This window comes from Pristiophorus japonicus, chromosome 13 (genome assembly GCF_044704955.1).
Source record: "Pristiophorus japonicus isolate sPriJap1 chromosome 13, sPriJap1.hap1, whole genome shotgun sequence".
Lineage (NCBI taxonomy): Eukaryota > Metazoa > Chordata > Chondrichthyes > Pristiophoridae > Pristiophorus > Pristiophorus japonicus.
The window spans coordinates 33267830-33282115 of NC_091989.1; the positions used below are offsets into that span (position 1 = coordinate 33267830).

The 14286-nt window shown below is 47.5% G+C and overlaps 1 protein-coding gene across 3 annotated transcripts in view; it reads left to right on the forward strand.

Annotated features, from left to right (window-relative positions):
- Positions 1–14286, forward strand: part of ccdc146 (coiled-coil domain containing 146) — a 228758-nt gene that overhangs the window by 52647 nt on the left and 161825 nt on the right. The gene's annotated exons all lie outside the window — the stretch shown is intronic.

The following is a 14286-nucleotide window of genomic DNA, read 5'->3' on the forward strand; positions in this document are numbered from 1 at the left end:
GTAATTTTGGCTTCAATGTCGCTGGTATTTATTTCCACTTTTTGGTAAATTTTGTAGACCAAATCTGATTTATGTCTGATTTCCGTTAAGTGTTCCTTTTGTAACTGGATGTTGATGTCACTTTGGGCGAAATAAGTTTCCAACTGGGGTTTCAAGGTTTCCTGTACCGTGATATTAACTTGTCCTCTTCTTTCGATATTAATAACTTCCTCATTCCCAATTCTCATGGGTATTAACGGGTGAGTGCAGAAGCTTGATTCGGGAATGGGGTAAAGTTGTGTTCCATAATGGTATGTCTTTTCGGTGGCGGTGAAGCAATAAATCCCATTTCCCAAATAAGCACTCCTGATGAATGTTTGGGCCTTCGCATTCTGCATAGTCAGAGTACAGTTCTTAACAGTGCTGTTCTTGAAACCACACTGAGCCTCATTGGTAGGATAGATCTTGTATGGACAGAGTACAGTCCGGGAAGTTCGGCTGCATTGGTGCAGATTAGTCCCAGTCATTCACGTAGGTAGATTTACCGCCTATGGTTTCATATTGGTCAGGCCTATCCATACTCCGTCTTGTATGGTTCCGACATTCCTTACGTCAAACAGAGTCATACCGGTCTGGTTATTGAATACTGGTATCCCCAATATCATTCCAATTGCTGGCATTCCTGTTGGCCCGCGCATTCCTCGTTGAACCACACCTTACAGTGTTCTCGCAATTGACATCCATCTAGAGGATGGTGTTCCTTATTCGAGATCAGAGTCTGAATTTGGGTATTGTTAATCCAGGTGGAGACTTTACCCTCATTGGCTTCCTGCAGGTTTTCCCGTAATTGTTCTATCATCCAGTTTCCATAAATACTACACAAAACTTGCACCTGAGTTTGGTTCTCTGTTTTCTTGGCAGTATTGATTAATTGGTTGATAGTCTGCGCGTGGCTTTCTAATACAGTGACTATTCTTTTCTCCAGCTTACTGCCATCTTTTCCTGCCTCCGCTACCTGTCTCTGATTATCATTTAAACTATTTAAAACCTGCTTTACTTGTCCGGTCAATCCTTTTATCTTAGCATTCAAATTAGTAATACCTAAGGTATTGACTGTGGCCATTCCTGCCCCATACGCTGTACCTATGTCATTTATAATGTCTCTTTTCCGTCTACTCTTTCCGTTTCCCTCAGCTCTATTTCTTGTCTCATTAGTAGTGAAGTCAAGTCCTGATACAATTTCCTTAAATTGTACGAGCACCAGTTGGGTAACTGAATATTACTTATGTTAGGTACAACAGGTATCAATTCCTGCTGTACATTGTCATACACAACACCTCCCTTTGGTCCTGGTTCAATATATGGACATTCCCATTTATAGGGAGTCTCGGTAGGAGGGAGGGTTGATGAGATCCCAATAGTAGTCGGGACTATCGTGGTGGTGGTGGGAGATTGTTCCCGACGTACTATTATTTTACCCTGATTTTCGCATGAACAGTTGGGCTTTGTGTTAGTCCGGGGATTGCTGGTTATGTTGAGTACAGAGGCATTATTACTACATCCCATAAACAACTGTAATTGGCCAGTACCATTATTAATATAACAACATATTTCCCTTCCGGTCAGAGTACACTTAAGTCCTGTCGAGGGGTTGCTGGCCGAGGAGACCGTGTGGTACCATTCTTGGCCTGTGAAATGGCTACTAAACATGGCCTGCCAAATGGGGTAACGTCGTTGGCTGGTCACATGGTTGCACCTAATGCATACTTTAGTTAAGTTACCATCCAGGCTGGTCTCGTGGCACATTTTTGTGGTATCGATACAGGCACACACATTATCCCCATTAGTCGGGGCCTCCCAACTGCTTGCCGCATTAGTGCAGTTTGTGGAATGTGTCTCTCCAGTACCATTGGTATAATAAAATACCTGTACCGGAGGACTAGAAGTGTTACCTTGGGCTTTGCTGCTACGGTGAGGATGATTACCAGAATTAGTCTCCCCATGATTACCCCCTTGTTACTATCTCATAAGGGGTTCTCTGTCTCTTCCCTCTGACTCCAGGCACACACTTACACAATGATATATTACAATGTAAATTACAGTGTTAAACAAACACACAAAATCATTAGTCCGTATTTCAGCTGGTTACTCCATTCGTTGGGTAGGTCATGAAAGTGTTTTGATTCGTGGAATGGGATTACTTTTGGCATATAGGTCCACCCTGTAGGATAATAAAACATAGTATCAATTGCTCTCCTTACGGAGTAGGTCTTCTCAATCTCCTCCAACCCGGGGCAGAGCCAGGCAATGGTATTGGATGGTTTCTAGTCCAAGCGACTGCGTTCCTTTCTCTCTCTGGGAACCGTCGCCTCATTTCTTTTTCCTGGCTGAGGGGGTGGCTCGAGGTGCGAGACTCATAGCTTCAAAATTCTGTGACAAGCCGTCCATTGGACTTGGTGCCGTTTCATTGTGGGAGGCGCGGGCTTCGTCAGGTGTCCTTGGGGCGGGTACCTGGTTATCTTCTGAATTGCTACCTCCTTCTGTGGTGGCTTCCTCTGAACTACTTGCGGCCTCTAAATTTTGGGTAGGCGGCAAGATAGGTATTATACCTTGGGCTGGAATCGGGTTAGCTGCTGGGTCGGGTGAGGCAAGCCCTGTCTCCTCTGAATCTAACATGACGTGGTACATGTGACGGTTTATTTTCCCAAAGGGTTTTAGCTGGTTAAGGTGGTGCCACTTATACTTCCCGTGGTCATCCATGACCTTGAACACTGAGGCTCTAGCCGTTTCCATTATACTAAATGGTCCAGCATATTTAGGGGCAAGAAAAGTTCCTTCCTTCTGTACTTTTACCATTACTTGGTCCCCGATTTTTAGTTCCCATGAGTGTACCTTTCCATCAAAGTAGGACTTACTTTGTTTATATTTGTTTCCCAATTTCACTGCGGCAGCTATTCTAGCAGCTTCCAAATACTTAATCAAGTCTGACATGTATTTCTCTGAGGACAGGGAAGTTTTCTGGATCTCATTCAAATCTAATCCCATGAAGGTTTGAACACCTCTCATAACTCTTCCGGTCATTAGCTCGTGGGGTGAATAGCCTGTCGAGGCTACCACTGTGTTTCGGATTGCCATTAATACATAAGGGAGGACCTTGTTCCAGGACATGTGGTTCTGCTGTACTAATTTTCGTGACATTGTTTTTAATGTTCGATTCATGCGCTCTACCACTCCACTTGATTCCGGGTTGTAGGCGATATGGAATTTCTGTTTTACCCCTGCCAATTGCATGACCTGCTGCATAACTTGTGCCGTGAAATGTGTTCCCTGGTCAGAATCGATGCCCTCTGGCAATCCCTATCTGGAGAACACTTCTTCCATAAGGATTTTTGCAGTTGTGGCGGCCGAATTATTGTTAGTTGGAAATGCTTCGATCCATTTGGAGAATACGTCCACCACTACTAGGATTTATTTCTTACCATCGGGACAGGTGGGTAAAGGCCCTACATAGTCTACCTGAAGTTGAGTCCAAGGGCCCTTGCCCTGTCTGGTATGTCCTAATTCTGCCTGGTTTTGTATTGTGTTGGATTGTTCTGAGCACATATCAGGCAGTTTTTGACATACCCTTCCACTTCCTGCTGTATTCCAGGCCACCAGCATAGCTCCTTCAATTTGGCCATGTTCTTATCTATTCCTTGATGCCCATTAATATCGTGGCATTGGTAAATCAATTCTCCCCTTTCTGACACCGGGACTACATATTTGCCGTCTTTAAGTACTACTCCATCATGGAGCTGTAAATTTTGCCCTAGGTATGATTCGGGACCTGGGTTTCCTAATTGTATGTTTTTAAGATCAGGGTCTGGCTGGCTGCCAAGTCCAGTATAGGGCGGGTAACAGCAATAGGTGTCATTGGTGCGGTTTTTACGTTTTCCAAGGGGTCCCATAGGAAACCTGTACAGGCTGCTTCTTTTGCTAGTTCGTCCGCCATTCGGTTCCCTAAAGGGGTATTCCTAGCATGTGCTTTGACTTTGGTTATGACATGCAGACCTTGATTTGAGGTGGCTGTATCAAAAATCAATTTTAAAAGTGGGGCTGTAGCTAGTGGCCTTCCGTCTGCAGAGGTGAAACTTCTAGCTTGCCAGATGGGCAGGAAGTCAGTCAGGCTGTTACATGTGTAACTGTTGTCGGAATAAATTTCGACAGGTGTCGGGGGTAGTCTTCTGGGTGTATGACTACGTAGGCAATCGCGCTTAGTTCTGCAATTTGAGCTCCTTTACTCCCTTCTAATTTAATTGGTGTCTGTTCTAAAGCCTGCTTGCCGTCTGGGGCCATTTTTATTACTAAGAATCCTGTGCACTGATGTCCGTTTATAATTGCGGAAGAGCCGTCCACGTAAACATGGGTTTTAAATTTGATTCATGGCTGTTGTCTCTTCCTCCCCACCCTCCTTTCTGACTGAAAGGGGCCATCTAAGGTACCTGAAGTCAGAATCTCGCACTGATGTGGGTCGCCGGGATACAACATGTTTTGAGCTAGATTAGTAGTCTTGGGCTGGTACTGGACTGTAATGTCCCGTCCTTGGAGAAGGAGGGTCCATCGTGCGATTCGTTGGGAACTGATTGAGCCTTCCTTGAGATTTCCACCCATCAGCATTTTGATGGGGGTATGTGGCGTTAAGATAATAAGTGGGCTAAGTCCAGTTATGGGTGAGAATTTATGTACCGCCCAAAAGACACTCAGAAGATTCTTCTCACAGGGCTGGAAAGTTGCTTCCACTGGTGTTATGACGCGTGAGGCACAAACTACGGGTTGGAGTTTGTCATGATGGTGCTGTAACGTAACCCCGAGAGGCCTATGTTATCAGCGGCTGTCTCTAAATAAAAGGGGAGGGACGGGTTAGCTTTAAGTAGGGAGGGGGCGGTTACAAGGGCCTGTTTAAGTGTTTGGAACGCATGTTGTTCTGGGTCGCCCCACGTTCACTGAATTCCCTTTTTGTGCAGTTGGTACAGGGGTTTTGCAACTAGAGAGTAGGCTTCTATGTGGTCATGACAGTACCTGGTAATACCGAGGAAAGAACGGAGTGAGGGTACATCTGTCGGGACGGGGAGGCTTGCGGCCGCCTCTTTCCTTTGCAAGTTTACTTCTTGCAGGCTGTGGGTGACAGTCATTCCGAGGTACTGCACTGAGGATTTCCCTACCTGAGTTGGGTTTAACTTAATTCCGATCTCGAAACAGGTGCGCAGCAACTCGCCTAACAACTCGACGTGTAGTTCCAGTGTGTCTGTTTGTAATAGTATATCATCTACATGGAGCACAAGGGCCGAGGGCTGGGAGAAACACTTAAAGCTGCAGGTTAAGATGTTGGAGAAAATTGAAGGGCTGTTATGAAAGCCTTGAGGCAATCGGGTCCAGGTATACTGTTGCTCCCCGTGAGTGAAAGCGAACTTGTATTGACATTCCTTCGCTAAGGGGATGGACCAAAATCCATTACGAATGTCTAATACTGAAAAAAACTTAGCAGCCGGCGATAACTGGGTAATTACATCAGGTGCGCTAGCCACGGTGACTGCGGATGGTGGCATCGTCCTGTTAAGGGCTCTATAATCTATAGTCATTCTCCACGACTTATCTGGTTTTTGTACCAGCCAGACAGGAGAATTGTTAACAGACGCAAGGGATCGTAGGACTCCTTGTTCTAACAAACTGTTTATAATACTGTCTACATCACCCTAGGCAGCTGCCGGGATCTTATACTGTTGTTGAGGGGCGGAGCTGTTCCCGTAACTAGGACTTCAGTATTCATTTTACCGCACTCATGTTTAAGGGTAGAAAAGCATGCACATTCTGAATTAGAATTTCCTGTAGTTCGGGGGAGGGGGTCATCTCTGAAGGTTAAAGTTTTCATATAACACACCCGCGCATCATACGTTCTGGTGGGTACCTCGAATTGCTGCATTAAGTCTGACATTCTCCATATACATCTATTGGCCGGGTCATAGGCTAAATTATAAATTCTCATAAAATCAATCCCTATGACATCGGTCTCTCCCATGACGGGTGGAGTGGATAGGCATGAATGCTGAAAGAAATAGTGTCCCAATCCTATCTCTATCGGCTCAGTGAACGTTGCCATTAGGCTATGGCCAGTAAAACCATTAAGTAAGACTTTCTGGTCCTTCATTTCGTCGTGCGTGAGTTGGTGTTTACTACTAAGGCAGATTCTAGACCCTCCCGTGTCCCATAAAAATGTGGTATCGCGACCTCTTACAGCACCTAAAACTGTCGGGCGTCTATGGTTATCATATTCTACCTTACACACGACTTCCAAGGTCAGACTCCGTCAATAGTCATAACCTTGTTCGTGCTATGTGTCATGTAATTAACTGTCATTGTAACCCATGTATAAACTGACCTAAGTTGTACACCGTGAGAACATTGACCACTAGGTGGTGAACTTGTGGGAGACACTCCTAACCTGGACTTTCAGATATAAAAGGGGAAGCTCCTTCATCACTTCAGTGCTGGAATAAAGGTTACTGGTCACAGAGTGACCTTCTCTCAAGTATGGGCCTCGTGTGCATTTATACTGTATAGTAAGGATATATTATTGGCGACGAGAAACTGGATTTAAACCACATGAGCATGGCCATTAGCAGCACAGACGAGAGGTACTGTGTTGGTGATGATTGGGATGATTTTATCGAGAGACTATAGCAAAATTTCGTCACTAAGGAATGGCTGGAAAGGATTCGGCCGACAAACGCAGGGCTCATCTCCTGACGGTTTGTGGATCCAGAACGGACTCCCTGATGAAGGATCTTCTAGCGCCAGAGAAGCCGGCGGACAAGACGTTCGAAGAGCTCAGTAAGTTGATCGGGGAACACCTTAAACCGGCGAGCAGCATGCCCATGGCGAGACACCGATTTTACACGCACCGGCGGCGAGAAGGTCAAAGCGTTCCAGACTTCGCGGAAGACCTCCGGCGACTGGCGAGCCTATGTAAGTTCCCAGATACATGCAGAACGGAGATGCTGCGAGACTTTTTTATTGAGGGCATCGGGCACGCTGGGGTTTTCAGGAAACTGATTGAGACCAAAGACTTGACCCTGGAAACGGCGGCTTTGATGGCCCAGACATTTATCTCAGGGGGAGGAAGAGACCAAAATGATGTTTGACAAAAATCTTGGTTTAAATGCAGCATAAGAACATAAGAATTAGGAACAGGAGTAGGCCATCTAGCCCCTCGAGCCTGCTCCGCCATTTAACAAGATCATGGCTGATCTGGCCGTGGACTCAGCTCCACTTACCCGCCCGCTGCCCGTAACCCTTAATTCCCTTATTGGTTAAAAATCTATCTGTCTGTGATTTGAATACATTCAATGAGCTAGCCTCAACTGCTTCCTTGGGCAGAGAATTCCACAGATTCACAACCCTCTGGGAGAAGAAATTCCTTCTCAACTCGGTTTTAAATTGGCTCCCTCGTATTTTGAGGCTGTGCCCCCTAGCTCTCGTCTCCCCTACCAGTGGAAATAACCTCTCTGCCTCTATCTTGTCTATCCCTTTCATTATTTTAAATGTTTCTATAAGATCATCCCTCATCCTTCTGAACTCCAACAAGTAAAGACCCAGTCTACTCAATCTATCATCATAAGGTAACCCCCTCATCTCCGGAATCAGCCTCGTGAATCGTCTCTGTACCCCCTCCAAAGCTAGTATATCCTTCCTTAAGTAAGGTGGCCAAAACTGCACGCAGTACTCCAGGTGCGGCCTCACCAATACCCTATACAATTGCAGAAGGACCTCCCTCCTTTTGTACTCCATCCCTCTCGCAATGAAGGCCAACATTCCATTCGCCTTCCTGATTACCTGCTGCACCTGCAAACTAACATTTTGGGATTCATGCACAAGGACCCCTAGGTCCCTCTGCACTGCAGCATGTTGTAATTTCTCCCCATTCAAATAATATTCCCTTTTACTGTTTTTTTCCCCAAGGTGGATGATCTCACACTTTCCGACATTGTATTCCATCTGCCAAACCTTAGCCCATTCGCTTAACCTATCTAAATCTCTTTGCAGCCTTTCTGTGTCCTCTACACAACCCGCTTGCCCACTAATCTTTGTGTCATCTGCAAATTTTGTTACACTACACTCTGTCCCCTCTTCCAGGTCATCTATGTATATTGTAAACAGTTGTGGTCCCAGCACCGATCCCTGTGGCACACCACTAACCACTGATTTCCAACCCGAAAAGGACCCATTTATCCCGACTCTCTGCTTTCTGTTCACCAGCCAATTCTCTATCCATGCTAATATATTTCCTCTGACTCCGCGTACCTTTATCTTCTGCAGTAACCTTTTGTGTGGCACCTTATCGAATGCCTTTTGAAAATCTAAATACACCACATCCATCGGTACACCTCTATCCACCATGCTCGTTATATCCTCAAAGAATTCCAGTAAATTAGTTAAACCTGATTTCCCCTTCATGAATCCATGCTGTGTCTGCTTGATTGCACTATTCCTATCTAGATGTCCCACTATTTCTTCCTTAATGATAGTTTCAAGCATTTTCCCCACTACAGATGTTAAACTAACCGGCCTATAGTTAACTGCCTTTTGTCTGCCCCCTTTTTTAAACAGAGGCGTTACATTAGCTGCTTTCCAATCCGCTGGTACCTCCCCAGAGTCCAGAGAATTTTGGTAGATTATAACGAATGCATCTGCTATAACTTCCGCCATCTCTTTTATTACCCTGGGATGCATTTCATGGACAGGGAGTCAACATTGTTAATGCGGCACACAGTTCTCCAGGCAGACAGGGGCAATCGGACATGCCTGAGCATGTAGTCGAACCCAAAGGGGGAATTCAACAGAGATAGTGGCTAGCTGAACGGCGATTCATGCCATCGCAAGGGACAATGCGGCCAGTAATGGGGCCATCAACACGTCAATGGCGCGCTTAAGGACAGTTGCAGAGACAGTCAGAGACGATCGACTGGTAATGGACCTTTTGTGTCCAACAACGGCTCATGTTGGAGGTGTGGAGGCAAACACACAGCCAGAGCTTGCAGCTATCAGCAATATATCTGCAGAAACTGCAATGTCAGCGGTCACTTGGTGCGTATGTGCAGGAAGCCTGCAGCCCGGTTGATGTACAAGGAGGACGGGGACGATGTAAGCCCCACAAGGCCAAATGGACACTGGGAGAAATCGCTGGAAGCTGAAGTTCAGTGAGTTCATGTGGAGCACATATACAGTTCATACACCAGGACGCCACCGATAATGATGAAAGTGCTCCTCAATGGCATCCCAGTATCAATGGAGCTAGACACAGGGGCCAGCCAGTCCCTGATGAGTATCAAACAGTTCGACAAGTTATGGGCGTCCAAGGCCAGGAGGCCAAAATTATTGCCAATTGATGCACAGCTACGGACATATACAAAGGAGATCATTCCGATGCTGGGCAGCAGCACGGTAGTCATGACCCACAAAGATTCGGAGAACAGGTTGCCATTCTGCATTGTCCCGGGGACGGTCCGGCACTGCTGGGGAGAAGTTGGCTGGTTGTCATGAACTGGAAATGGGGTTATGTCAATGCAATTTCTTCTGTGGAGCGAATATCATGCTCACAGGTCCTGGACAAATTTGACTCACTATTTCAACCCGGCATTGGCACTTTCATGGGGACCAAGGTAGTGATTCACATAAACCCGGATGCCAAGCCAGTACACCACAAGGCCAGAGCGGTGCCGTGCGTGATGCGGGAAAAGATAGAAGGCGAATTGGACTGCCTGCTGAGGGAAGGCATCATCTCGCCAGTCAAGTTCAGTGACTGGGTGAGCCCGATTGTGCCGGTGCTCAAGGCGGATGGGTCGGTCAGGATATGTGGTGATTACAAGGCCACCATCAATCGGGTGTCACTCCAAGACCAGTACCCGCTACCGAGAGCGGAGGACCTCTTTGCGACGCTATCCGGTGACAAATTTTTTTCAAAATTGGACCTGATCTCAGCTTGCATGACCCAGGAACTGGCGAGTGAGTTGAAGAAGCTGACCACCATCACGACACTCAAGAGGTTGTTTGAGTACAACAGATATCCCTTTGGGATTCGCTCGGCCGCCGCGATCTTTCAACGAAATATGGAAAGCCTCCTCAAGTCGATTCCAAGGACAGTGGTTTTTCAAGACGACATCCTCATCATGGGTTATGATACTGAAGAACACCTCCGCAACCTGGAGGAGGTGCTACGCAGACTGGACCGGGTAGGTCTGCGACTGAAAAAGGCGAAATGCGTCTTCCTAGCTCCAGAGGTAGGATTACTGGGGATGAGGGTAGCAGCAGATGAGATCAGACCTACTGTGTCCAAAACAGAAGCGATCCAGAGAGCACCCATTCCCGTAACATGACAGAGCTGCGTTCGTTCCTGGGGCTCCTGAACTATTTTGGAAACTTTCTTCCCAAATTGAGCACGCTGTTAGAGCCGCTACACGTGCTCCTATACAGAGGTCGCGAATGGGTCTGGGGGGACAGCCAGGAAAGAGCTTTTGATAGAGCACGAAATTTGCTGCTATGCTCCAACAATCTATTAACGCCATGTGACCCATGTAAGAAACTCGTTTTAACGTGCAACGCGTCGTCCTATGAGGTCGGGTGTGTGTTGCAGCATGTTAATGCCAAGGCTCAGTTACAGCCGGTAGCTTATGCCTCCAGAAGTCTGTCCCAGGCAGAAAGGGGTACACGATGGTAGAAAAGGAAGCACTTGCATATATATATGCTGTAAAAAAAAAATGCACCAGTACCTGTTTGGCAGGAAATTTGAGCTGGAGACAGATCACAAACCCCTAACATCCCTTTTGGCCGACAACAAGGCCATAAATGCAAATGAATCGGCCCGCATACAGAGGTGGACACTCACGTTAGCCGCCTATGACTATACAATTCGGCACAGACCGGGCACTGAAAACTGCGCCGATGCACTCAGCAGGCTCCCACTAGCCACCACCGAGGGAGCAACTGAGCATGCTGCTGAGATGGTCATGGCTGTTGAAGCTTTCGAAAGCGAAGGCTCACCTGTGACAGCCCGTCAGATTAAAGTCTGGACAAATAGAGACCCGCTATTGTCTTTAGTCAAGAAATATGTCCTGAATGGGGACTGGGCAGCCACGTACGGGGCATGCCCTGAGGAATTCAAACCATTTGACAGGCGCAAGGATGAACTCTCAATTTAGGCCGATTGCCCGGGGAAACCGAGTAGTCATGCCCCAGATGGGCAGAGAGATGTTCATCAGAGAACTCCACAATGAGCACCCGGGCATTGTCATGATGAAGGCAATTGCCAGGTCACACGTTTGGTGGCCAGGGATAGATGTAGACCTGGAACTTTGTGTTTGCAGGTGCAACACATGTGCCCAGCAGGGCAATACGCCCAGGGAAGCCCCCCTTAGCCCCTGGTCCTGGCTCGCCAAGCATTGGTCATGCATCCATGTGGACTACGCAGGTCCTTTCATGGGAAAAATGTTTTTGGTTGTAGTAGACGCCTACTCCAAATGGATCGAGTGTGACATTCTCAATTCAAGCACATCCTCTGTCACGGTAGAAAGTCTACGGGCAATGTTCGCTGCCCATGGTCTACCGGACGTCTTGGTCAGTGACAATGGCCCGTGCTTTACAAGCATTAAATTCCAGGACTTCAAGGCAGGAAATGGTATCAACCATGTCAGAACGGCACCATTCAAGCCGGCCTGAAACGGCCAGGTGGAACGAGCAGTGCAGATAATCAAACAGGGGATGCTCAGAATCCAAGGGGGTTCCCTACAAAGTCGCTTATCACACCTCCTGTTGGCCAATAGATCCCAACTACACTCACTCACATGGGTCCCACCCGCAGAGCTGCTAATGAAAAGGACGCTCAAAACCAGGTTATCCCTTATACACCCCACCATGAAAGAAATTGTTGAGAGCAGGCGCCAGTCACAATGTGACTACCATGACGGGAATGCGAGGGCGCGATGTATTGATGTCAATGACCCTGTCTTTGTCCTTAACTACGCTGCAGGGCCTAAGTGGCTCACAGGCACTGTGATTACCAAAGAGGGGAATAGGATTCTGGTAGTTAAACTTACCAATGAACAAATCTGCCGCAAACACGTGGATCAAACAAAAAGGAGGTTCAGCAACCCCATAGAAGAAGCAGAGGAAGAACACGATGTGGAGTTCACTCCTCCACAGGTGACCGAACACTGGAACCAAGCGGAGGAGTGCCCAGTCACTGTGGGCAGTCCGGACAGGCCTGAGGCACCGCAAACAGCAGACACTCAGTCCAGCGCACAACAACCGGAGCCCGCACTCAGGCACTCTACAAGAGAGCGTAAACCACCAGAGAGACTTAACCTGTGATCTCAATAAGACTTTGGGGGGAGGTGATGTCATGTATTTAACTGTCATTGTAACCCATGTATAAACTGACCTAAGTTGTACACTGTGAGAACATTGACCACTAGGTGGTGAACTTGTGGGAGACACTCCTAACCTGGACTTACAGGTATAAAAGGGGAAGCTCCACCCACCTTAATCACTTCAGTGCTGGATTAAAGATTACTGGTCACAGAGTGACCTTCTCTCAAGTATGGGCCTCGTGTGCATTTATACTGTATAGTAAGGACACATTAGTATGGGTTCATTCTCTCCTTTCCACTCCTTTGATCAGATCGGGGGGTGGCCCTAGGTTTGTAACACTGACTCTGCCAGTGTCCGGTCTCTCCACAGTTATAACATGGCCCTCAGGGGGGTCCAGATGAATTCCTTGGACCGGGGTTATAGGGGCCGTGATCACGTGGTCCTTCTACCCTCCATTGTCCCTGACCGTGTCCATGTCCGGGGGCTGTCTGATATACATGCGCTCGTCCTTTTTGGATGGTGGGTTTGGGGGTTTCCTGGTACTCTCTCCATGCACTAGTCATGCGCCTAATAATCCATGCTTCTGTGTGAGTCTCATCAGAGGCTTCAAAATGTTTTACTGATGCTTTACTATGACCATTGGCGTGGGAACATAAGGTTTTCCGCCACTGTGTACTTAGGGCATCTGTCAGGTTCGTCCTATCTAAAGTTGCTCCAAAGACGGTTTTAAATACAATCCACACTCTTCCTGCATAGGCGACAGGGTGTTCCTGTTCTCCTTGTTTAAATTGGGCCATTTTGTCGACTGGGTTTTTACTATCTATTCCAGCGGCTGCTTCTACGGCTACCCACATGTCCGTTAAGGTGCCTGATACGTCCTTACTACACAGTATAAATGCACACGAGGCCCATGCTTGAGAGGTCAGTCTGTGACCTGTCCTTTATTCCTTAGCACTCAAGTGATGAAGGTGGGTGGAGCTTCCCCTTTTATACCTGAAGGTCCAGGTTAGGAGTGTCTCCCACCTAGTGGTCAATGTTCTCACGGTGTACAACTTAGGTCAGTTTATACATGGGTTACAATGCTGGTTGAATACATAACATCACCTCCCCCCCCAAAGTCTTATTGGGATCACAGATTGAGTCTCTCTGGCTCCCTTGTAGAGCGCCCGAGTTGGGGCTCCGGTTGTTGGGCGCTGGCCTGAGTGTCTGCTGTTTGCAGTGCCACAGGCCTGTCCGGACTGCCCACAGTGACTGGGCTCTCCTCCCTTTGGTTCCGGTGTTCGGTCACCTGTGGTGGAGTGAACTCTATATCGTTTTCTTCCTCTGCTTCTTCTATGGGGTTGCTGAACCTCCTTTTTGTTTGATCCACATGTTTGCGGCAGAATTGTCCATTGGTAAGTTTAACGACCAGAATCCTATTTCCCTCTTTGGCAACCACAGTGCCTGCGAGCCATTTGGGCCCTGCAGCGTAGTTGAGGACAAAAACAGGATCATTTACATCAATACATCGCGCCCTCGCATTACTGTCATGGTAGTCATATTGTGACTGCCGCCTGCTCTTGACAATTTCTTTCATGGTGGGGTGCATAAGGGATAATCGGGTTTTGAGCGTCCTTTTCATTAGTAGCTTTGCGGGTGGAACCCCTGTGAGCGAGTGTGGTCGGGATCTATAGGCCAACAGGAGGCGTGATAAGCGGGTTTGTAGGGAACCCCCTTGGAATCTGAGCATCCCCTGTTTGATTATCTGCACTGCTCGTTCTGCCTGGCCGTTTGAGGCCGGCTTGAACGGTGCCGTTCTAAAATGGTTAATTCCATTGCCTGCCATGAAGTCCTGGAATTCAGTGCTTGTGAAGCACGGGCCATTGTCGCTGACCAAGATGTCCGGTAGACCGTGGGCGGCGAACATTG